The sequence below is a fragment of the Pseudopodoces humilis genome, chromosome 10 (assembly GCF_049639895.1).
Source record: "Pseudopodoces humilis isolate 2021_Gansu_Grassland_sample_001 chromosome 10, ASM4963989v1, whole genome shotgun sequence".
Classification (NCBI taxonomy): Eukaryota; Metazoa; Chordata; class Aves; order Passeriformes; family Paridae; genus Pseudopodoces; species Pseudopodoces humilis.
The window spans coordinates 20,614,587-20,641,374 of NC_142209.1; the positions used below are offsets into that span (position 1 = coordinate 20,614,587).

At 38.5% G+C, this 26,788-nt stretch overlaps 1 protein-coding gene across 1 annotated transcript in view; it reads right to left on the bottom strand.

Moving 5' to 3' along the window:
* ST6GALNAC3 (ST6 N-acetylgalactosaminide alpha-2,6-sialyltransferase 3) overlaps positions 1 to 26,788 on the bottom strand; it is a 218,304-nt gene that overhangs the window by 49,131 nt on the left and 142,385 nt on the right. The window lies entirely within an intron of this gene.

Consider the following 26,788-nt stretch of genomic DNA (forward strand, 5'->3'; position numbering starts at 1 on the left):
TGTGAGATGTGGCAAACATTTGTAATTGAAAACACACAGCTGAGTGCAAGAGGAAGCTGTATTTCAGAAAAGGAATGGGATGGTTCCACATGTATAAATAGCAATTTTATCTAGTGTTATGCAGCTCCTAAGAATAAAACACTTGCTTTTGCTTCCACAGGAAGCAGATTCAGGCTCTAAATTGATTAGGGTGGCCACTTTACTAGTATTACTCTAAGAGCAAAACACAGCCCAAGTCAACATTTCACTGTGGAGGAATCCACATTCTCACAGCCTAAATACAATCAGTCCCCCAAACTTAATTAAAGTAACAATTTATACAATTAACTTAGTCCTTTGTTTTTAGCTCTGGCTGTTCTCAACTGCATCCACGAGGAAACTGATCCAAAACTCAAGCCAAGGAATGACTATTGGTGGCTTCAGTGGTTTTAGATCAGCAACTGTTTAAATGAAGTTGGACAGATCGTTGCTCTAAGAATTGATCACAAATATTTAGTAATAAAAAGCCCAACATTTTAAAGTCATTATGCAACAAAAATAATTTTTCAAAGAAGACAGAGAAACTTTTGTCTGGCCCACAGTTTTGCCTGGGTGAGCAGTAATACATTTGTGCATGTTCAAAATCAAAACTCTTCTTCTACAAAAACTCTGATATGAAATAGAGAAATTTACTTTTTGCAAATGTTTATACCAGATGTGATTGCTTCACTGTTTGCAGAGTTAATGTGAGAGTGTGAAGTAAATTAATTTAAAAATTAAATTGAATATTCATAGACATTTTTAGTTCACATTATTCATCCAGCTTTGTTTAACACAGAAGCCAAGGAACAAACGTGCAGAACAAAGGGAGACATGAACATAAACCCAGTTTCCTCTCTTTTGCCCCAACCTTTCTACTTTCTGGGTATAGCCTGTTACTCCCCAGTTCTGGCAGTTAGAGCATCTGTATTGAAAAAGAAAGAAAATATCCTCATTTTGCTCATCCCATAACACAACTGTGGAAAAAATGTGGCATTTCTTAGCTGTAGAAAATTGCACCAGGCATTACCTCCCATCCTGTGCTTGAGTGTATCTTCAGAATTAGTATTAATGCCGTGACACCATGCAACAGACATATGGAAGTGTTATTTTTTTCTCATTTACCAAACAGATAAGAATATGGAAATAGTTTCAGTCCATTTGTTTGATGAGCTTCCTAAGCCAGTAATAAACAAATCAATACAATTAGTTTTGGCTCATCATCATTAGAAACCTTCACTACTGGGATACAATTTAATTATACCTCTTGTTCCACAGCAAAGAAAAGCCTTTGAAAATGGACTACTTTGCCAACGATCGAACCAGGAGGGAGGAGCAAGAGGATCCATCAGTGATGGAGGAGTTATTATCTAAGCAGGGTGTAGAACATATAAAGCATATTGTGCAATACAATTTCCCTGATTGCAAGTCTAAAATATTCCTGCCATTAAGTGCTTATGAGCAACCCAATGTGAAATCCAGCTGTAAAATGACTGTGTATATGACATGCTTCATGTGAATGTTGCAATTAACATGGCATGCATCAATCACTCTCGGACTTGATTACAAATGCACTAATCGTAATTGATTAATTAAGCTGCAAAGTTACATACAGTAATGTAGGTTAAAAAATCCTCACTATATGTGTGCTAATGTCCCCAAATACATTTTCATTGTGGAGATTAATGCTGATACTTCACTCTCAGCTGTGCATCAAGGGTCTAACAAGTAGGGCTGCTCTAAACACAGACATTGCCCAAACTGAAGACGCTTCAGTATAGGAATGTAGTAACAGCAGTAAAGAAAATAAACATTCACAGTCAAACTCATTCACAGTCTGGAATACTTTTGGGAGGAAAGGAGGAAAGGGCTGGAATCTGAACCTGACTTTCCTGACAAACTCAAGAATCACAATTCTACTGTGGCAACACCAGCTGCAGAACAGTGCTCACCTTGGAAGGGGTAACAGGAAATCTTGAGGTTTTGGTGCATTGAATGCACAGAGTGGCAGCTCTCCAGCAGTGCCAATCAAAGCCTCGAGACTTTAATTGGTATTTGCACACCATCTTTTTGTGCCACAGTTGCAGTCACCCTTTTCTAAACCAGCTCTGACAGGCTTGAAAGTGAAGATTACCCCAGAGAGGAGACAGCTGGGGTAGGGCTGTGCCAATCTGTGTGGGGAGAGGGGCTCAGATAACCTGTAGCAGGAGATGAAAGAACCACACAGGAAAAGACCTCCAGTGACCTCCCCATTGTGTCACCTTAGCAAAGGCCAGGTTTACCAGGCTTTTATTTGCCATGGTTTCAATCCTCCGAGGAACATACCTTTGCAAAATCTAAGGTGACTTGATGCATAAATAATGCAACTGGGATCACCCCAAAGCCATTACATTCACTGCACATCCAGTGCAAAGCTTACTATTGTATTTATAACAATACATCTTTGGACGATACATTTTAGATTGACTTGTAGGAACTTTTTACACAATCAATAAATGCTATCTCCAAATTAATTGCCTGGATATTTAAAAGTGTATTTCTGCTAGTACCCAGTGTCAGGCACTGGCAATCAATGCACTCTGCTGTATAATTATTATCCTAATTTTCATCTTATTTTTGAGTGACACTAAAAGGAAAAAAACCAACATGTTTTGAAAATACAGGAAGTGCTGCATGTGTACTTGGAAAAACTGTGGTATATTTTACATTTCTATATGAAGACTTAAGATGCTAACTTCAGACAGCTTTTTGAGGTATCTTGCTGTAAACAGACACATAAAAGTTAAAGTAGGTTGCCTTAGCTGAAATTCGAGTTAACTGACACAATGACAATGGGAGACGTTGAGACGTAGTCTTTCAAAGTATATGAGGTTGGTTTTCAGTTTCAGCTGGTCTCCAGTGTTATCAGAAAGGACCAAATCATCCTGGAAGGCAGGTCTGAAAGGAAAATTACCCCAAGGTTTCCTAGTAATGCCAGAGTAACACCACCAATGCAGTATCTCAGCAGTACAGAAGCAGAGTGAGCATTTGAAGATTTCCAGAAAATAGTAGGATTTTTTAAAGCCTCTTATACAGGCTTCTATGTTTTGCTTGGAAAAGTCCGTGAAAAATAATATGGTCTATTTCATGTTTGTTTATGGTTATTTTTGTCTTCAGGATGAATGCAGTAATGTATTTTTCACTGCATACATGTATGCATTTGCCCTTCCTTAAGTTTAACACTTTACCTTCTCTTTCAGCAGGTCCCCGGACCATAATCCAAAAGTAATGGTCCAGCATCACTTAAACTGTCATCTGAGTACACAGCTATTAAACAGAGCCCAGCTGATAAAAGGAAATGGTGAAATGTGTGGGTGGCTGAGTGCTGGAACAAATTTATCAGCCTCTTCTAAAATGCATTATCACTAGTAACTGGTGTGGCAGAGTGGAGAGAGCACCATGCTGAGGAGCTACTTAAAGCCCATTTTTCTCTGAGGAAGTTTGCACTGCTGGGATTGAAGTTTTCCTGTTTGCTGAATTGTCTTTGTAACACCTTCCTTGGCCTTACAGGACACGACACTGGCTGCAAGCCAATAAAGCAAATCCTACAAGAGGCTGCAGTTCAGACAAAAGGGACGTGAGCTTGGGGGAAGAAATGCACATTTATTTGCATAGTCATGCCTGAAGAGTGTGGGGAGCTGAACCCTTGGCACAGTTCAAGGATCTCTCCACAGGACAGTGCCTGCCTCACTCATTGCCTCTGCTGAGAGTCCAGGGGAAAAGCCAGCAGTAACCTTAACTCAAATGACTCTACAGGGGAAAAAAGGAAAGTTAATCAAATCTGGGATGTTGTGTTAAAAATGTAGCAAAACCATTTTCCAGGATGTCTTCTCCTCTACAGTACTTTTCATAAATACAGGAAAATGTCATCCAAACACATCTTTTGTTTTAATGGCAAGACCCTGGGGCTGTGAAATTTCACAGTTTCATTGTAAATTTTACACTATCTACCATTCTTTGAGCCCCACTTTTTGGAATCCATTGACTTGATCGCACTCGATGGCACTTTTGCTGCAACCAAAGAAATTTCCTAGCCATCATGATTTCAAAGAGCAATTGGAAAACAAACTCAAGAAGCCCAGGAATAAGAACAGAAATTAACAGAATTCCAGTTTTATCCTTCTTAAATCTCATAACCTCAGCTTCAGCTTCGAACACTTGTGAATGATGGCATTAAGACCCTTGGTGACACCTCTAACAAGCTTCTGTTCCTGGCCCAGAATCTACACAGGGACTCTGAGGAGAAGCTCCCAGCACATGTCAGTGTAGATGTGATGAGGAACACAGGCACCATCTGCAAACAGACACTTTCTTACAGCACCTGGTGTTTTCTCCCAACAGTACTGACTGCACCAAAGAGACAAAGTTCAAAAGGCAAGAAAACCAACACACTTTGGGACTTGAAGGCAAAGCAGCTGACTGAAGCTGTGACCTCACATGCCAGCGAAAGAACACCAGGCTTGTTACTACATGTCTAGAAACCCCTTCTGAAAAGAAAACACAAGTGCATTTATTTCAGAGGGCATCAATTCGAAGGACTGCACTCATTTTGTGCTTTTAACTCAACATCTCATTATAGACATGCAAAAAAAAATTTATTCTGTCATCAAGTGAGCAATTTTGTTGGTTTATTGTTTCCTTTAAAACAGATGATAGCTGCAAACAGAGCAAAACCAGCCTAAAAGCCCTAAATGCACAAAAGTTTACTTATGTTTTTTCTGTGGCGCATCACTATCTGCCAGCTCTCCACTGGTGAGTCATTCAGATCCATGGTTACAAAGTCCATTAGGATCTTGCAGGGAATTCTATTATCTGATTGTTCTAACATTTCTAAGAGGATAAAGTGGCATGGCCACATTCTGTATTTCTAGAGTGCAGTTATAATAACAGGCCCAGAACTCCAGCAAGCATTTTGCAATATTCAAGTGTTGTAAAACACTCTGAAACCTAACAGTCATAACTTTGAGACCCTAAAATTTTTTTCTGCTTTTCAAGGCTTAGGTAATCTGATCTGGGAAATTTATGCCAATGGGAATCATACACATTCATCTGCAGATTCTTGTTCAAAGGACAAGTCTTATAATTTCAGAATATATTCTTCCATTTTAATTGAACCTAGGATGTTGAAAGCACACTGTAAAACTCAGTGCTTTTCCAGTATCATTATTTCCTTCTAAACTGAGTGGTTTGAGTGGTTGATTGTTATGGAAATGACTGAAAAATGTCAAGAGATTCTGAATTTTGAGTGTTCTGTTCCTGATATCAGATCAGACTGTATTGAAGCATGTAATTAATGGTGTATCTGTCCAATCTACTCAATTACACTGTTTTTAGAAACTAGAATAAATATTTCTTGTATGTATATACCCAGATGGCTAACTTGCATTAGCTGTATGACCTGTAACTTTGAGTATCTTTGTACGCAGTTAGACACTGCAGCATACTGTTCCATCAACATAATTTCTTGAATTTAATATGATATTAATTCAGCAAGTCACTAAAAAAGCACTTGAGATGAGATAAAACAGCAAGAATTTCACCTAACCTAAAAAGTCCAGTAACAAGGGAAACATGTGGTTTTATAACCTTACCTCAGAAGAGTCTTTCACATAATCACTCAAAATTTTAATGTCTCTGCACAGAATGAAATTCCAAATGGTTTTTGACAGTCATAACTCTTATGCAAACCTATTTCATTTTAGTAGCCGAACATCAATTTATACCATAATGAAAAGCAAATCTTCAAAGTTGTCTCTCTCTCCTCCCTAGCATTTAATACAAATCAATGACACAACGTGACCACTATCACAATATCTCTCTGTGCAGATTATTTTCTTAGTTAGCTTAACACATTTAATCAACAATACTAAGATACGAAAATCACTTTTCTGCCTTTTTTCAATTTATCAAGACTGAGTCTCCCTCTGACTTTCAGTCAGCATGTAAGTTAGTTATTACTGGCTGAATGTGGATTGATTTGAGGGCAATAGTTATATGTAAAATAGCATATAGTGCATTTAAGTTTAGTGATCTAAGATGAGCAGTAGAATTTTTAAGTACATGTATCACAGATGGTGTGGTGTATTTCAATAGGTCTCCTGCTAAAAACTGTAAATTTCACTCAAGCTCAGTAAAACATTTTGCATATATAAACCGACTCCTAATTGTGTGCTGACACTTGTAATAGTGCAGCAATCCCATGGATCTTTCTGTTTTGTTTGGCAAACTGCTCTTTACTGTATCATTCACTCCCTTTCTCCATTGAGGTATATAAAGGTTTAACTGGGGCTCCAGGATACACTGCACACAGTCAGGAATTCATCAACAGCCAGGGAGCCTCTTTGTTACTGCTTCATTCTCTGGGCTTATGAAGAGAGCTGTTAATTCAGTGAGCAGCACTCTTACCTCTGTCCCAGTGCTGCTGGAGTGACCATCCTGATTTCTCCCACACTGTTCTAAGTCTGAAATAACTCCAGTGACATCATCAGTAAAACTGGTCTTTGTGAAAGGAAAATGAAGCCCTTTATCTTTGTGAGAGTAAGTGCTCTTTTTTGCTGTAAAGTAAGTGCTTTTTCTATATTGAAGCTATTAAAAATGTCAGAGTGCATTTTGCAAGGCCAGAAACATTTTACTTTTATGACCAAGTTCCAGTTTGAATAATTACAAGAACCAGTAAAAAATATGTCTTCAACTAAAAGGGGCAACATTTTCATGCAAATGTTTTCCTTCCATGCTACATTTTCCCCATTGTGTCAAACACACATTTTCTCTTTTCTTTCTCTCTTAAATGTCTATATGCTCTTTAGCAAACTTTGCATTTCATCCTGGAGGTGTCTGCATTACACAGTGGATAAAAGAGACTCTTTTATAAATAGTAAAGTTAATTATTTCTTATTTCTTCATTTCCACCAAGATTAGCTGTTATAAATAAATACATTTACAGTCATCAAATACTACTGTCTAATTTCCCACTAGATTCATTCTCTACATTTCTTTTTCATAAAATCAGACTCAGCTTTTTTATAAAAAGAGGTCAATGATTTTTAATTCTACTAGGATTATGTCTTTGGGTCAAAGCATAATTGCCTATAATAAATAGAAGCACAGAAGAGTGACTTGGAAATGGAGAGACAATATGCTGGACCTGTTTAAAAGACATCTGGTGTCCCAATTCACTGACAGCAATGCTGGAGGGTATTTGCTTTCCCCTGCTATGTGAAAATTCAATTTCCTTTGAACTAGAGTGAAATCGTATTTTATCGATTAAAGGGAACAAAAAAAAAGGCAGACAGGTACCAAATTTTGTGGGTATCACACAGAGCATCTCTGGCCTTGCATATGGCATACTACTGCTTTAACTAAAATACTGTTGGTCTTAATTTCTTCAGACAGCAGCCAGATGTAGGGAGCCAAGTGTGTAACTATGGGAAAACCAGTGGAGAAACAATTCCAAATCTTTACATTTAGTTAGCCTCAGGCTCTAACTATTATTCAGTAGAGCAGCTTGGCAAGAAAGGTATATAATGTTTTGTAAGGTAAGAAAGGGTCTCCATTCCCCACCCTGGCACCAGATGGAACTAATGAACTACAATTAATGCAACATTTGCTTCATTCACAGATGAACTAACAGACTGAAAACTACAGGGGATGTACGCTCAGTACCGCTCTGAAAAGGAGGTGCAAAGAGAGATTTTAAATACCAATAGTTGTGTGCTAGGTAACCTCTGCACCCCTCTCACCAGCAATAAATTCTCCTGAGTACAGCCAGTCCCTAAACCACCAGCAAAAAGCTCTTCTAAATGTCAGTCGCCTTTGCAGTGGCTCCCAGACACACATCTGGCACTGACTGTAGGTGCTTTGCACAGCTGACTTTCTGATCCCTCAAGGTTATTCACATGAGGGGAGCAAATGCCTTTTCAATCAGCCATGGAGCAGCTGTGAACAGCTGGAACAATGAAGAACAGCCTGCCAGAGCTGGATCCTCTCCACTCAAGCATCCTCCCGCTGTGGCAGCACCTGACGCTCTGCGAAGCATGGCAAGGTGATGGAGATCCAAGTGTGGGGCAGCTGCCCTCCCCTTGGCTGCTACACCCCAGCACTGGCTCTGCTGGTCAGGGGATGGGGGTGTAAGGCCCAAGGCAGCAATGTCACAAGGATTTCCTTGTGACAGGATCTGCCTTTCCTGAGCCCCCAGCCTGGCCAGCAGGAGCACTCTTGTTAACAGCAGCAGGAAACATTTGGAATAGCAACGTCCGGAACTAAAATCTGCTCACGACCTTTGGGAAAGGTAATTTACTCCTGGACGGCAGACAAGGTTAGGCACAGAGACATAGGTCTGAACAGGCACTGTAAATACAATCCAGCAGCAGCTTGAGGTGTCTTGCTCCTTTGCAAAAAGAGTTTCTCTTCTACCTGTTCCTCCGGTGGGTTCAGCGCTCTGCCCTTTATCCCTCATCTCAAGGGAAAACAGGTAACAACATTAAGTGCTCAGCAGAGTCACACAACAGCCCATGGGCAAGCCTGCCCCAGCTGCAGCTCTGCATGTCCCACAGGGTAAGGTTACAACGCCAGGAGAGAGTGCCACAGGGAAAGTAAGCTCTGTCCTCACCAATATTGCCAAATTACAAACCTACTGGTGTGCTAAATTAGGTTTACAATGTGTGTTCCTAAACACCTCTCAGTGCAGACACCTGTAACAAAAAAAAGGCATTCCCACAAACAATTTTCTCTCTTCTCTTAAAAAAGAAAATGAAAATTTAGTGAAAAATAGTCTGTGTCCAAACAATGTTCTAAGAACACAGAATATCAGGTGTTAATGTGCCAATGGACAGAATAAAATTCCTAAGAAAAGACAGTAAACTAAAACTGCCAACCACACACACTTAAGTCCACAGTTCTGTTGTCTTGACTGTTCCATCTGAGTTTAGTCACACAGAACTAAAACAAAGCAATTTCAGCCTTTTCTAAACTCAATTTTTGCACTGGAAGCATTCCAGATAACTTTGGATAGTAATCTCACTGCAGTGAGAAATGTCAAGAATTTTCTATATCCAAGTGAATTCTAATACACCTTGGATGGTTGTAGGATTTCTGTATGTCAATTAAAAGCTTTCCAATATTGTTCACTATAACTAGATCCATGGAAAAATCTTCACAGCTTATTCCAACACTTGCTATCTGGCAAAACTTCTTTTTTTGGTATCTTTCTCACTCATTTTTCCCTGTCACCTTTTACCTCTGACCCAGAGTGGAATTAAATTTCAGACCTAGTTTTATGTTGTTAGAAACAAGAAATTCTTAAGAACCAGGATGGCAACCAGACTGAAAAGAGTATGACAAAGCATTTGAACTTTCTGCTGTGATAAGAACAAATCACCTTTGTCATGCCTTTACCAAAACCTTGAACTAAGCACAACACAAATACCTGTTAGACAATACAACATATAACTAGATATTTAACCACTATTTACCTCACCTCCGTTGCTAACCAAGAGCTAAATGTCTAGGTGACTCTCTAGACCATCTTTAGTCAACTGAGAAAGGGAGAGAAGGAAACTGAGAAGGAAAACTTGCTTCACCCATCTTTAGATGACTCCTTCAGAAAAATACTTTTTAGAGATGCTCACTGAAAACTGCCTGAAGGGAGGTGAGTAAACTCTCTAAACCAAACGTGTATCCTCCACACTTCCGAAGTAACCCACTGGAAGTCTACCTGCATTAGAGATTTTTCATATCAGACTTAGGTCACTTCAAGAAACTCCTCCAGATTTTATATTTAATGTGTTAAGAATTCAAATTCATTTAGTTAGCTATGTTTAGTGCAAGCCTTTGGTTTTCATCAGCTCTTACTTGCAGTAGCTATTGCCTTTTACATTAGCATTCTGTGTCAAGAAGCTGCACCCTATGACATTAAGGGTCTAAAAGTTTTATGACTATATTCTGTAGCATTAAAATCAAAGAATCCAAATCAATGCTACAGATCACAGAAGGCTTCATTGGGAGTTTCTCACCATTAAAAAAAATGTCCTATGATATATGTTGTAAATACACACTCAATCAATTTTTAAAACATACATTACTCTGAGTGTGTAGTGATGGTAATGGGAATGGCAAGGATGTCATGAGATATTCCTGCCCAATGCCTCCCCTGAGTGGAAGATGTTTTATTGAACTGATATGTGAAACTATCAAGACAGTCATTACAAATACAGATACACACAGTTTGTTAGTTACAGCCAGACTTTTGTAGAACTGATGACTAAATTTATCGCCACTAAAAATGCTAAGAACTGATTTTGGAAAGCCAGCACTTCTATAATCCATAGTGGTTCAGATCACACGATAAGATACAACTTATCTTCATATAATCTTCCGCACAGTGGCTTATAAATACATTTTCTTTTGATAGATAAGGTAATGGTTCAGCAGAATTCTAACTTTCTCCTGCAAATTTATTCAAACAATAATGAAGATCAGGCTGTTCTATTAGCCTTGATACTACATGTGATACAGGTGATTTTTTTAGAATCAGATGAGAAATCAGAAAAGAAAACCCAGCCCATAAGCCAGTCTGAATGAGAACATACCATACCATTTTGAATTTTCCTCTTCTGTTGCCAGGCACAGACATGTAGGAAATGAAAGCATGTGTGAAATAGAGGGTGGGAACGGCTGCTGACTCTACTGCTTAGCATTCAAAGGGCACAAAACAAAGAAGTGAAAAGGGTCTAAAGTTTCTGCTTGCACCTGCAGCCCACTTGGTACTGTGCAGAGCTAGGCCAATACAGCCTCTTAAACTGTAACATTTTAAGGTAATGTGGAGTTCAATTGTACTTTCAGTGGAGAGGGCTCCTCTAGGAATTAGAAGAATCAATTACTGCAGATTAGGCACAGCAGATACAACTTTTGTATGAACCTTTAATTTGAAACCAATAGGTTCAGTCTTCAGTAGAAAAGCATGCACTTTGTAACTCTGACTTTAAAGAGTATTTTCTCAGAAAATTTTTCACTGAGATTCTTTATCATGTTGCCTTCCTAGCCTTTTCTTTTAGTTACTACTAAGTAGTAGTAGTAGTATTACTCCTAACAAGGAGTTCCTCACTCCTTTCTTTTAGTTACTACTACTACCATGCTATAAAGCTAAGACACCTGCAACACCAGCAATCATGCAGAACTTCATAATCATGTTTAGGAAAAACAGCATAAGAAATTCAGACAAATGTTACCAGAAAATCTTTGCTTCTTCCACTAATGTAGACATCCTACAGCAGTGTTTCCAGTTCTGCATTCAGAAGAAAATGGACATTTCAGATACCTCAGTTTGAATAAAAAGTCAAGATGCCTAAGTTACTCAGGGAACTGTTTCATTTTCAGATGTAATACAGGCTATTTGATCAGGGAGGTGCTTTGGAAAATGTTTTTCCCTGTATTTGTGCCATGTTCATTGATAATAAATAGTAGTTACTGATGATCAAGAAATGTAAACAGGAATAAAACACTGGCAAAACTTAGCTGCCAGCTCTCAAATTTTCTAGAATGAATTGAAACATCCTTCTCACTTAGAAGAGAGTTCCTGATGCAGCATTCCTTGTATCTATCCTATCTGTGAACAAAAGTGCAACACAGCGTCTGACCTCCTGACTTTGGTGGGGGATGTGCGTGTTGAAAAACAGATCAGAGATCTGCTGTTCAGGACAGGCTTGGATTTACAGGGATTTGGTGGCAGTGGGAAGAGGGGAAGAAGGTGGTAATGGCTGGCTGAGAAAGCTGCAACACTGCTCAATTCATAGTGCAGGTGAAGAGAAATCTGCAGCATACAGCAAGTATGGCTTTTCTGCCTTTTTAAAAACAAAAATCTGGACACCACCACAAAGGCTTCTGAGCTTACAGTTCACCAGGTTAAACAGGAGTAGCAGCGTGCTGTGGATTATTTACATGGGGATTTATACAGCTAATTTCTTTCCTCTCATGCTATAAGATCACTCATAGCAGCTCAGAAATGTCTAATGAAAAGAGAAGTAATGTATCTGATGCCAGTCATGCTGTTCTAAGAGAATTAATCGGAGTCGTCATTACCTTAAACACTTCCATTCAGAGTGGGTTTTAAGATGAGTTCAAGAAAAGTAAATGCTGTTTCAAATAGGTACCTCTATATATTAAATCAAATAAATGAATGATAAAGTGCTGGCACTTTTTGACTGTAATCCTGTTATTGCTTAGAGCCATTTCTAATGCAAATGAAGAACGATGTAGCAGAGCTATTTAGCAATTTTCTTTGATGGGCAATGTTAACTGTGGGAAAGTGGCAGGAAAGCAACTGCTTGAATATGGAGTGCTCCAACATGTCTTTTAATATTCCTTCCTAAATCTAATGATCACCCCTCCCTCCTGCAAAGTATTATTATTAAACAAGGCTCTGCTGAGCAATACAATCCTGTCTTTGCACAGAGGCCAAGACACAAGAGCTGGGTCTAGTCATACAAAATTTTAGGAAATACAGAATTTCTAGTGAATTCTTTTAAGAAATCCCAGTTCTTTCCTTCTGCCTATAAAAATGCACTTGGTCATCACTTGGTCACCCTGGACTCCCTCCCAGCTAAGCATGAACTTGCACAGGTATGAATAAACACTCAAGCCTTCTGAATGTTAGGGTAGTGCATCAGAGACAACTGGGAACCCTGACTGAAGGGTGCTTTCATAGCTCTGCCACAGACTTGCAGGATGATACCCCTGTGCAACTTGACAAATGACTCCCTGCGTGAGTTTTACAATCAGGAAAATGGGAAAATTAAAGCTGATTTAAGGTCCTGCAGTGCTTTAAGGTCTGTGGATGATATCTGCTATGAAATGCTAAATAATATTAATGAAACCTAACACTGACTTCAATCTTGGGGAGAAAGATGGGCTTGGGAACTGTCCCTCTATTTAATAAAACATTACATAGGGCCAGTAGGAGGTTGTCATCAAGTAAGAGCATACATGCTAAATGTGGTAGATTATATATCTACTGTAAATTCAAGCATAGAAAACTTCTTCAGAGACTGCAAACTATCTGGACAATGTGAAATGGTGCATAAACATCAGCTTTAAAATGGAATAGCATGTTTTCTCTTCAGCATATATATGGGGAAAGCAATAAGCCACATCTAACCTCAATTTCTTGGGCTTCTTTGATGTCTGTGTCATAAATGTGAGATGTGGCACTGACTGGAAACCCCAAGCTAGCAAGATGCACCACTGCTGGCTGCAGCCCAGATTCCAGGCGTTCAGACCCAGTAACGCAGCACCAGGAGAGAAGTGTCCCACAGAGCTGGCAAGAAAGAAAGACAGACCAGACTCCCCATCTGCACAGTCAACCCAGCACGCTGAACAGCCACCCTGGCCGTGCTGGCACACTGCAGGTGGGGTCCTTTGGAGAGAGTGTCCCTGGGGGCACCCAGAGACACCCAAATGTGCCTTCCCCAGCCCCCAGCACACACTGCTACATATCTGGGGGGAAAGTATTTATACTGCAGTGTCCTAGGGAAATATGAGACATTCTGAAGTGAACAAAAACATCAATAAAACCATTTCCACTAGGATAACATGTCTGGTAAACTGGGAAGATCTTGCTGAAGAAAATGGCCAAGAAAAAAACCCCAACAACTCAGAAAGATGTTTTTCCAGTCAGGCTGACCATGTTGAAGGATGCTAACCAGCGTTTTTGCAGCACTACATTTTTGCTCAGACTTTTCCATCTGAAGAATGACTTTGGAAATGGAGAAGCAGAGCTTGCTGAGATCCATATGTTGCAGTGAGAAGAGCTGTAACTCTGAGCATTTTCCACAAGACTGGGCAGGGCAATCTGTCCTCAAAGGGCATATTTACAGGAAATCATCAAAGATAAATTTGTGGTTTCCATGTTCCTGATTGGAGCAGATGATTGCTATTGCAGGTCTTCAGGTTTCCTGCTGTTTTCAATACTTTGCACTTTAAACTGTCTTACAACTGACTTTAGTCTTTTTTTTTTTTATTTATTAAAAAACATTTCCATCCATTTAACTAGGTGACGCTTTCACAGCCCCTTGAAGTTGTAAAGCACTGCAAATTTAGAAACTGTTCTTAATAATCACTTGGACAAATGGATCCAGAAAATTGCATATTGATGGAAGGAGTTTATGTTCTTTGCAGTCAAATATTTCCTCACTCGTTTCATGCAAAATTGCTTGGCCAAACAGATTTTCCCAGGGCTCTCTCAATAATGAATGTAACTTTCTTTTGTTTCTGGCTCTTCTCTGAACCCATCAGGAAAGGGTAAAGCATAATGACACAGGTCTGTTGCCTCCTGTAACCCTCTGGGACTGTTTTCTCTAATGTGATTGTTTGAAAATCAGCAGTTTTCTGCCAGGAAATAAAATAAGCCACTTTCCTTCCAAGTAACACTGAAAAAATCTGAATGCCACAGAGCCTGTTCACTCATGCAACATTAATTTTTAAAAGAATCAATTTTGTAATCTTTCAATTATGGTTTACTATAATGATAATAATCACTGTGAAATCAAGTTTTTTTTCCACTGCTAGTGCTGGTGGCTGTCATCAAACCACTTTCAGCAATGCTGAAAACACCTGGACTAATAAACCAGGCATAATTTATTTATAGTTTAGTTTTACTTATTTAGCAATGTATTAAGCATCAATTCCCTTAGCAGTTGGTGATGTTACAAAAACTAAAAGCAAATAAATTATAACTGTAGACGTAAAAGTCACTGCCAGGCTGGCTATCTTGTATTGTTATAATAGAAAAGGGCTTACAATAAGCAAAGCACATGCACTCTGCTCCTTGCCAGCACAAGAACTGAGGCTCTGTGTGAACACTCCTGTGCTGGGAGCCCCCAGAAAGGCTGCCCAGCCCCAGATCCCTCTGCTTTTCCCTTGGAGATCACACTGTGCTGGGTGGTTGGCACGCTTGAGAGCTGACGTGAAGCAATTGTGAAAGCTATATTCACATATATAAAAATTGCTTTGTAACAGCTTCAAGCCTTAATCAGTGCTCACAAACACAGAGCTACATACCTGTGTGACAGGGACACGCACTGTTCATACAGCAGGTCAGGCCGGGGCTTAGCATTTAACAGCAGGAGCACAATGGGTTTATATTATGTTCACATTTTACAATAAACAGTGTACAGAAAAATCGCTTGGTTTCTGATCAAAATCTGAGCTCCCTGCTGTTTTAATTCCTGTAACCAACAATCATCAATAAATAATCATGCACAGCTTCTACATCCCACTGTGATATTTTGTTTTTGTTTTAAGAACTGGATGTACTGAGTTGAGATCTGCAGTTCCGGACCTGCAGACTTTCAGGTGTTCTGCACCAGGATTCATGTGAATGAGGAAACACAAGGGCAAGGGCAAGGGCACAGAGGGAAAAGCTGCTCTTCATCAGATACCTTGCAGGTCTGTGAGCTGTTTTAAAAGAGATTGTGTCGAAAACAGGAGGTATGTTCGAGGCAATATGTTTCACAATAAAAGGACAAAAGGCTGAAAGAAGAAAGCTATATAGACGACATAGTTACAAACAATGAGGCAGGAAATAAAAGAGGGAAAAATGTCCAAAATATCTGTAACAAGTATCAGAGAAGGAAAAAAATATTTCAAGAAAAGCAAGGAACGTGTAATATAAAAACAAGAATCCCATTGGGAAGGGTGTGGCCAGCAGGTTGAGGGAAGTAATCCTCCCTCTCTTCTTAGCCCTGGTGAAGCCACATCTGGATACTGTCTCCAGTTCTGGGCTCCTCAGGATAACAAAGACAAGGAGCTGCTGGGAAAGGTCCAGCAGAGGCCACAAAGATGATGAGGGGTCTGGAGTATCTCTCTTGTGAGGAGAGTCTGTGGGAGCTGGGCCCATTTAGTCCGAACAAGAGAAGCCTGAGAGGGGATCTCATTAATGCATATAAATATTTCAAAGGTGGGTGCCAAGAGGACAGTGCCGGACTCTCTTCAGTGGAGCCCAGCAACAGGTGAGAGAAAGAAGCAATGGCCATAAACTAAGACAAAAACAGTTTCATGTTAAAATGAGGAAGGACTTCTTTACACCGAGGGTGGCAGAGCACTGGAACAGGTGCCCAGGGAAGTCGTGGAATCTCCATCATTGGAGACATTCCAAACCCACCCGGGCGCGTTGCTGTACAACCTGCTCTGGTGACCCTGCCTTGGCAAAGGGGTTGGACTGGATGAACTCCAGAAGTCCCTTCCAAGGCTAACAATCCTGTGATTCCTTCATCAGAAGGAGAAAGTGTAGGAGAAGCAAGAGTTTCTGATCAAAACACAGTGACATTACAGCTTGTGATTTAAGTTAGCTAATCCAAATGGAAGAGTCTGAGAAAGGCTTGAAAGTAGAAATGCTTCAGGAATTATTTGGGACCAGGCCTCAAGACTCACAATGCGTGCCTTAGTATGTATGGAGCTGTCCTGGCATCCAAATAGAGCCTCAGACAGTAAGCAGGCTCTGAACACCCTAAAACCACGTACACTGTGTCTCACAAACTCAACCCACCATTTAGCTCACTGGAACATAAATTAATTAAATGTCACGCAATTAGACCAAAGACATTTACTACTGATGTAATTTCATATAATACCTAGTAAAATCAATACAATTATACTTTTAATGCCTAGTTCATTCATAACAGCTGAATTCATATCTCTTAATTCTGTTTTGGAGTGAAATGGATTAGGTTATCTAAGTCCCACCTCCATGACTTTGGCATTTAAAGGTAACACTCAAATAAATCATTATGTTTAAAAAACACACAAAATATTGAAAAGTGGAGGACAATCTTGCTGCATCTTTGAAAATCAGTGTATTATGATCTGTATATAAGAACATCAAAATGTTTTAATTCTGATTAGTCTTCTTGCCATTAAGATAATTTGGGAGCTGTATCTATGCATTCCTGAACTACACTCTTTGCTCAGAGCTTAGTACCCCAACACACAAAATGAGAGATTGCTCCATCAATGCCAAAGCCCTGTTTTTCTATTTGTTCTCACATGTTCCACCCCTGGATAGAATAGAAAAGGAACTTGCTCACTTGCCTGACAATGCCTTGTAGACAATAGTGAATCAAAATTGCCACAGATGATAGGTAATGTACCCATTTGACATATCTCATTCGCCCAAAGAGAGACAGGATTCTACCGACTGACTCACTGTCAAGCTGCCTTCATTTTCCTAACACTTCAAACCTGAAAAAACTCCATTTATTTTTATCTTCAGCACAGTCACGTTGCAAATTTGACTACCTCTGATAACTTAGTTGCAAAAGTGTTCTTTGTAAAGACTGTGTGTACCATTTGATAAAAAAGAACATGCAACCATTGGTCTTAAAACAGTTGTAATTTAAAGCACATAGAGAGTGGACATAGACATTACCCAGGTATGCCAATCTACAATTCTCTGCAAAATGTTCTCTTTATGGAAAGAGCAAAAGTATTGTAAAATGTAATTAGATATAATCTTTCCTGTTTTCATTAGCTATTAACTCTATGCAAAGATAAACTAAAGTATAATGAGTTCTTTCATTATCACATAATTGTTATTTTAATGGTTGCATTACAAGCAATAGAATACTATACATCCACCTGTCATATTAGTGTGCAATTATTTTGAAACTTCATATTATAATCTACCCACAAAGACCAATGTATTAATGCCACCATTTTAGTGTAATGATGACCGTGGTTTTGAAATCAGTATGATAGCCTCAAGAAAAAATGTAAAGCAATAATGAAGAAAATGTTCATGTTACATGCCAGCCTCAGACCTGGAATGCAGACAGAAGAAATTTAAAGAAAACATGTGGAACTTCTCTTGCTTGTGCTACCCTGAAACTGGTCAAATTTCTATAACATCAGTGGTTATTATTTCAAAAACAAAAGAAAACTACCAAGTCGTCCAAAATTAGGAGCTTGGAAGGGAAACTGGAATAAGCCTTCCCTCAATGCATCATTTCCAAGTACCATCCTAAACCATATCCAGAAACTGTGCCTGAAATCCTACATTTCCCACTGATAAATACTGAACTGCCTTTAGCTACTCCTCCATTCATGGCCTTCCTTCTAACCAGGCAAAGCAGTGTAGCTTGGTAGGAAGTGATTAGACAGATCTAAGCAGTACATAAAGCTTGAGGATACCTTGGGGATGTCCTCTGTAACGTTAAATTAACTTTCATATCCAAGAGGCACTCCATGAGCAAGACTCAAAATCTCTCTAGGCGTGTGAAGGCTCCGGGATGTCGCTGCAGCTGGGAGTCCTGGGCACATTCTGCACAGTGAAGCTGAAATCCAACTCTCCCAAACACTGGGCATTCTTGGAAAGGGAGGTAAAGGCAATTTAAGACCATGAAATTAGCCCCAAGGAGTTAAGGACCACTGCTTGCTTCTACTCCAAACACAAAACATATTTCAACAGTGTCATCACTTATACAAAATCAGAGCAGCACAGAGTGAGCAAAAATCCACAGCCACTGAGCTCTGGCAAAGACACACTCCCATGATAAAAGAAAAAGCTATACATGACAAACACTAGACACATTTCCTAAAGGACAAGAAAGATGTGTAAAGAATGCTGAAATGCATGGACAGACAATATTGATAATATATTAAATAACACTAGGAAAAAATTAAACTAATAATCTTCTTTTAGAGGAATACTGCTTTGCACATATTCTTCAGATGATTTTCTTTTCCTAATATTTTGATTGATTGTAAAAGGTCAGGAGACTACTGCTAATTTCATATAGAAGGAAATGCTGTAATATTACCATGTTTGGCTGAAAACAGGTTATAGAATAGCAGAAATTTGTTCCATACTGCACTTCCAGACCATTCCAACCCCAAATTAGGACTGTAAGGGTTTGAAATGCCTTCATGGTAAGTGTACAATATTCAAAAAGCCCTATGGGCATGAATTTCTGCACAGCAATGGCTTCTGCTTTCCCCTCATGTCCTTTTCTCTCTGAGAAGTCAAGTTGTAAAAAAGGGACAAATATCCTTTGCCTCACAAAGGCATTTTGAGATTTAAGTGATACCTGCAACATATTTCAGAAATGCCCTCTTGGAAAATGTTTAGGACACTTTTTGGAGACAAGAGTACTAGAAAATATAATGAATTTATTCAGTAAAAATTCTGAAACATATGGAGAGCCAACTCAACACAGAGAACATATTTCTGACATTTATCTTTGTTTTTATTGTTAAGATAAAAGCATGCTGTTTGTTTTTTAGAATTTCATCTGCTAGCTCTTTCTTTCTCTGGCTTTTTCTACACTAGTGACATCATCTGCAGCAATTTTTAAAGCTTTGCAGAAAATCCTGTGCATTGAAAGTTTTAATGAATCATTTAGAGAATGTTATTAGACAGGAGTTCACTATTTCTCCTTTCTGTAACATGTAGGACTAGAGAAGAGAGGATACGTGTGCTGGGATGACATGATTTTAAAAATATAAACAAAGAAGTCTCCAAATATAAGGATAGGATACCAACAATAAACTTGTAAAGAACAAATATGAGCATTTAAAAACCTTTTCTTCTACGGCAATTGCATGTTTACTGAATTCTAATGCACCAGATAGGGCTGCTCAGTTTCTGAGATGAGTGGTGTCTCTGGTAAGTGGTCACAACTGTACTGAATGCTCCCACAAACAGGAATTGCTTACAAGCCTTGAAAACAGAAGAGCTGAATCTTTGAACATCTGTATAAAAAATTATTTCCCTTCACACAAAAACTAAGGCCCATGCTGGTCAATATCTGAGACTTAACACAAACTGTTTGAAGACATAAGATTGAAGATTCATAATAAATCCCCACTCCTATAGTTAGGTTTTCCCAGACTGTTGACAGTTCCAAAACCTGCTGAAGATGTGAAACCCTGAGAAAAATTGTACATGCTGTTCTTGTGCATGTTACTCTCTAAATGCAGAGCTGCCTCACGGTTAAAAGCTCAGAGAAGTTTGAGTATCACAGGAACTGTGTAGGAGTGATTGTTTTTTAAACACAGGTTGTAGAATATACCAATAGCACATCAGGTTCCCTGAGAAGCATTGCTAATCCTGTGCCACGTTCAAAGACATGTGCTATAGATCCATATATTTGAACAATTTCAATGTTCTGAAATTGCAGCCTAAATTTTTTTTTTGTGGGATAACACAGAAATAAACAAATAAACACAGAAATAAAAAAAATTCAGAGCATCTGCTTTGTTTTCATCTGGGTAAAAATACAAATTTAAGATGTGCACAAGCAAGCACCTAGTTAACAAAGAGTTCTAAACTAACATAATGAGTCACAAAAATTCCCATTTCCCCTTAGTTTTCCTCCTATCTATGTCTATGGGGTCTCACACAGGCTTGATTTCTTACTAATTAAATTTTCCATTCAGAATTCATTTACTAATCTTTCTACATTTTAAGATTAAATATTCGAACATAAGTTCAGGCTAAACTTTTTTTCTACTTTCAAACAGATGTTCTTTTGCTGTGTTATTTATTTGTACAAAGCTTTGAGACGACAATCTTTTCAAAATATCATTCAGTGAGATATGTATGAGAGTTCTCATACACCTCTTCTTATAAAAGTAGTTTCTAATAAATTTGACTAGCTAGTGGGTGGACAGATGTACAGAAACTCTTCTCTATCCAAAGCAAGAAATTATTGTAGAGTTTTATTCCCTGTCTCCTAAAGTTGCTATCCTCACTTGAGCAGCAGCTCTGAAGCACAAACCTCCCAGTACATCTCATGCAGCTTTATTGCAGTATTTTATTTATTTTTTTTTTTACTTATCACTGTAAATTCAGCTCAGAGCTCTTTAGGGAGCTTCCATTAGAAACCCCACAGTTACCAGTAACCAACAGGTACCACAAGCAATAGCAGCATTACATTTATCTTCTAATCTGTTTAATATCTCTTAGAAAAGAATTGATGTGTGACAACTGGTAATAAATATAGACTTCAATGGTAAACATTGGATGGTAAACACTCTGTGTTTTTCAAGACAATTACTTCACCTGGCAGCAAGGCTGAATTTTAAAAACAGATTAGTTTATCTCTTTACAATTTTTAAATTTTAAAGGACTTATTTCTATTCCCTCAAAATTTTAAGCTCCTTTAGGAACATCAAGGTCTATTTTACAAACTGTGATCTGAAAAGTGAAAAACATTGAACTATGGAAGATGAACACCAAAGGCTTCATTCAAAATCTATGCTTCTGCTAATTTTTCTCTTCAATACTTTTTTCCTTTGCAACCATAAAATATCCTCACCAGCAGCAGCAAAACTGGAAGCCCAGCAGTCCAGGATGCTACCAGGATTGCCAGCATGAGTCACTGACTTACATCATCCTTTCCAAAGGTGAATGTTCATGGGATGTGAGAATCACAGAATCACAGGATATGCTGAGTTGGAAGGGACCCTCAAAGGATCAAGTCCAGAATCCCATCCACATGCACTGTTCTTTCTGAGAGATATCAGCAATTCTCTCATACCAATAAAAGCTGCAGAGTATTTAAAGCACAGGATGAAAAAGGTGTGCACGTAATTAGGGCTATACCAAACACTGTACAGAGATTTAACACACAGTTCATCAGGAGCAGAAAACAGACACTTAAAGAAGATGTGATAAATTAAAAGAAATAGATGGATAATTTCAAAGAACATGAGAAAATACACAATGATAGAGTGGATCCTGATTATATATTAGTTGTCTTTAATCATTAATTAAAAAGAAACAACTCCATGGCTATAGTCAGCAACTGCTGCAGAATCAATAGGTCTCTAAGCTCACACCAATCTATATGCAGCCACAGCTTTATCACAAAATAATAGCTAATATTGATATTTTTTAATAAAGTTTCACTTTACTATGTAATTAGTGTAATGTAGTAGAAGCTGTGTTTCTTAACAGAAGTGCTGGTGCTTTGAGCAGCATTTACTGGCATGTTAATAAAGAATGGACTTCTTCTATTGAGTTCCATCTGCCTAATAGAGAAAAGTGTTCATCTTAATTAGGAAAATCTTCATAAAGAATATAAATGCAGTTACTAATGGGCTGCAGGGAATAAATGTAGAACACTCAGGAACAACTGGTGTTTTACCAGGAAATGGAAGAGTGGATATAAACCCCCAAACAGTTGTTAACCATCTGGTGATTGACCACAAATAGCAATAGATGCTGAGGTTTTAAGTGTTTTATAATGAAAAATCTATTTATTTCATTAAGGTTTCATGCTTTAGACCCTTGTTTTTTCAGGTAATAAAGCAGTCTTGACTGACAATGAAACTATTTAGAACTTCTATGAATTAAGATGGACAAATCCATTAGCATTTTTTGAAGGAATTACTTTATAAAAAGAAAGAATGCAAGTGCCAAGCAATAGTTCAAGAAAGATCCCCTGTCAAGTACTTGAAGAATGGAAACTATATCAAACATGCATTTTTCTGGTTGCTGAGATGCTCACGGGCAGTTGAGAACTTCTTGCTGACATTATTGGTGCAGCAGCAGATATTACATCACCATGATAAAGACTATAGCAAAATGTAAACTACAATTAATCTTTGTCCTTAAAAATGTTCCAGCAGGCATTATACATTTCCTCTGTCAGTCTGAATCAGTTTTTTCATCCTTTTTCCTCCTAAAGGACATTGATATTCTCTAACTCTGCTCATTTCTATTCAAAATTAAATGAACTTTCACTCATCTTCTAGAAATTATATATAATTTTTAGAAAAATCACATTAATACAAAGCACTGATGGGACACACTCCCCAAGCGCCAAAACTGAACTCTCTGAGCCAGACTCAGTGTCAATGTTCAAGCTTCCCAGTGAAAAACTGCTTTCTGCAAATTTTAAGCAACACTAGCTAATCTTTTCTATTTCCTACTAATAACTTTAAGATAGAGAAACCAATACATATATGGAAGCAAGTTCAAAAATGAAAATATCATCGCTATAGTATTTCATTCAAGCCAACAACCAGAAACACAGCATAAAACTCATATTCTGGACACTGACAGCTTTACTACCTCAATTCACAGAGAATATCACCAAACAATAGAACTTGCAGCTACTTCAACCTGAGAGAATGTAATTTCATTTATTCATTTCAGTGACATTTTTTACTAGACTATAGCTTCATGTATATTAGTTAGACACATGAAAAACCACATATTAGCTGAGGTGAAGCTGTGATGACTGCAGTTGTCTTAACAGTGTCAATCCAAACTTTATATGAATATAATTTGCTAGCTCTAAATGACAGATATAATATAGATCTCATATATCACCAAAGTAATAAATAATTAGTGAGCAGAACTGAGTAAAATGGCAGCTTGAACACAACCCCAAATTCTGAATCTTGATGCAGAAGCCAACTATCAGAATGATACATCTTTCTGCCTCAAATGATAAAACAGCTTTCTCACAACCTAACACACAGCACCATCTGGCATGAACTGAAGAAACTAAGAACTTCTGGAAGAGAAGCACAAAAGCAGTTTTGTTTCTTCAGAATTGTGCAAGATATTGACAGAAGTCTTTCAGAAACAGTGATTTGACTGCAAATGTGGCTCAGTGAACCCACGTCCTGAAGACATGTGTGTGCAGCTAATGATCTTTAAAAAATGTTGTTGAATTGTAGTGATTGGATATGGGACAGGCACTGTCAGAGTTAAGACAGTGTATGTGGAAAGTCCTCTGTCTACCAAACTGGCTGGGTTTCAGAACATCATCTCACATCTCCTACTGAGAAATTTTAGGAGCTCAGGACACATTTCTTCAGCAGAGCTCAGCAGTTAGTCACAAAAGGAGTGACTACAAACACCCAGTTGAGCTGTTCTTTGAGCAGCACTGGCTGCTGGCTGGGGCTGAACGCCTCCCTTGTGCAGGGGGACAGGAGTGGTCTGAGCCCATCCCCAGGAGGGATGAGGAGCTGGCCCCCACAGGCACTGCTCAGGGTTAGCCCCAGATGCTTGCAGTACAAACACAAAGGGAGCCAGTGCTTTAGACTGCTCTGCTGATATCAGCACAGATTTATTTCAGCATTGCTTCTGGAAAGTGACTTTTAGCGCAGACTGTTTTCTCAATGATCCTTAAAAGACACTCCTTTCTTTCTCATCACCTTCACCTAAGGCAAGAACATCCAGTAGCATTGATCTATTTGCTGCTAGTTTTCATTAATTTTACCCTCCCTAAGGGTGGTGCAGCTTTGGTGCCAGCTAATTAAAACCTATTTAGGGATGCTCAGTGCACTTTATCAGACCAGAATTAGCTTTGCTGCTTTAATGAAGACTACAGTTTTCTCTGTTATTACCAAATAAATGTTATTATATCATATTGCATTATATTTGTATTGCATGGCAAAGATACACATGGATTTAGAAACACTTATCTGGGTTGAGGTACATACAAAGATGCCACATTAAGTAATTATCTAATATTTCTTTAAATCCTTTCACTTAAGTCAATATATATAACACACCAGCACATTAGTGAAGTACTGGAAGAAGCTGCCAGCATTATGCTCCCTCTAGGGAAGTACCAAGTAAAATGCATTAATGAAAAATTGTGAATGTCTGGTAATGAATATTATTTATGTACAACAATTATTGGAAGTGGATGAGCATTCACCACCTTGAACTCAACTGCTTCACTAATAAAGACTCTCAGAAAGAACATATGTTCCCCAGATTCTTAACACTCATGCGAGGTTAATTATCCAGTGCAGATAGCCCATATCAGAGGGTATTTTGTACTGCTGTAGAATTAAAAAATGCATCACATAATAAATAAATAAAAAAGGACTGTTTGTTGGAAGTTACTCAGAAGCAATTCTTGTTTCTTCCATACATCAGTAAAAAATAATTTGTCAATACCAAAGCTGTGTGTTTTGAACCTGCACCCAGTGAATTCAGGGATAAAGCCCCCATGTCAGCACTGCAGGACCAGAGCTTTTCTGCAGTAGAGAAGTGACTGCACCACATACCTGCTAGCTGCTTCTCACAACGTCCTTTAAAAACTTGGGCACCACAAGGATGAAACTGCTGAGAAGTCCCACTAATTACCTCAAAAGATTGTACATCAAAGAGTAGAAACAGAAAACTCATTAAAGGCTTGACAGACTAGAAATCTGCTGCAATCTTACTACGCATTAGTAGCATACACTGTACAGAAAGGCAGTATTTTAGGAGTAAACTAAAATAGATGTAGTTGCAATCCACTCAGTACATTTTAAAATATGAGTTGAAATTGGTTTCCTTCCAGAATTTTTGCTGGAAACATGTCAAACCAGACCTCTGTTCAATCTAATATTCCAAGCAAGGGTTGATGTTTCTCTGAGGAACTGAAGGAGTATTTGGCTGAGGAACCCAAGTCTCTCAGCATTGTAATAACCTGGCACAATGTGTGAAAGTATTTTCATCACCCACAAATCTCCTGTGCTCTCCATTTACTCCTTCCACAAATGCCACATACCTCTAACAGTCTCATGACCCTCCCTAGAAACAGAAGACAGGTCCTGCAAATTGAAGATGTTACAGAAAATGAAATGGTTTCCTAACTGAAGTCCCCGATTAATAGGGAACTGCAAGATGTTTTCTTGAGATACAGAAGGTGTTAGCTGGTGACTCATCAATCATTTCCCTTGTTTCTGGTTGACAAAAGCATTAAATGATGTTAAAAACATCACTATTTGAAGTGGAAAAGCAGGACTAAAGCTGCAGTAGATACAAGGACGTTACCTGGTTGGCACTGTGAGAAGTGGTAGGCTTTTCCCTTGGTGTCGAAGAGACGCACATGCACAAACAATGTGATGGGTCGTGAGACAGGCTCATAAAAACTTACTGTTGTTGCAATGCTTAGCTCAAGGAGAAAGAACATGGGCCACTTTAACATTAGGCTGCTTAAGAACTTTGTTATAAGCACAGAAGTTCAATCTACTTTTGATATGAAAAGAAGCATTTGTATTGTGTTAATTGCGTAACTATAAAATCTTGAGATGTGTTAATTTGTTGAAGAGGAATGGATTAGGCTGGAGAGAAGGATACTTTGACATTGAATGATGAGGTTCTTTTACATAGGAAAAAGATTTTTTTCAAGGTCTACTCTCACAATAAGGATTCTGATGAAGTATTATAAAGTCGCTGTGACATGACTGACTCATAAATATAAACAAATTTATGTACAGCAATGCAATAATGTACCTGTGATCATATTTAACTTGATTAATATGTAAACAGGATGACTTGGATTATTAAAGGTCATTTTTGAAGAATGGATCTTGTGTATTTATTAGCCTCTGTTCATCAGTTTGTTCAGCTAAACCAAAGAAGCCATGATAACCTTGACACTTTTATGAGATATGTGAGCTCATTCCAACTCCAGAACCACAGCAGCAACATGTGCACTTTGTGAACGGGGGCAGGTTCCTCCTTATCTTCCAATAGTTTGAAAATTAGGAAAAATCAACTGTCACCAAGTTCTAACAGTTTAATAACATAGTGAAACAAGTACATTTGAGATAACAAGCCTTTCTACTTCAAAAGCTAAGTCAAAAATTCAGACTACATCAAGCTGCTTGTGAGTATCTGTATCTTTAATTTGGAGAGAATAGCAACAGTCCTTCCCAACTTCAAACTCATGATGTGAAAATTAAAAACTTAATATTAAGGCACAGCAGTGATCTGGAAACTCCT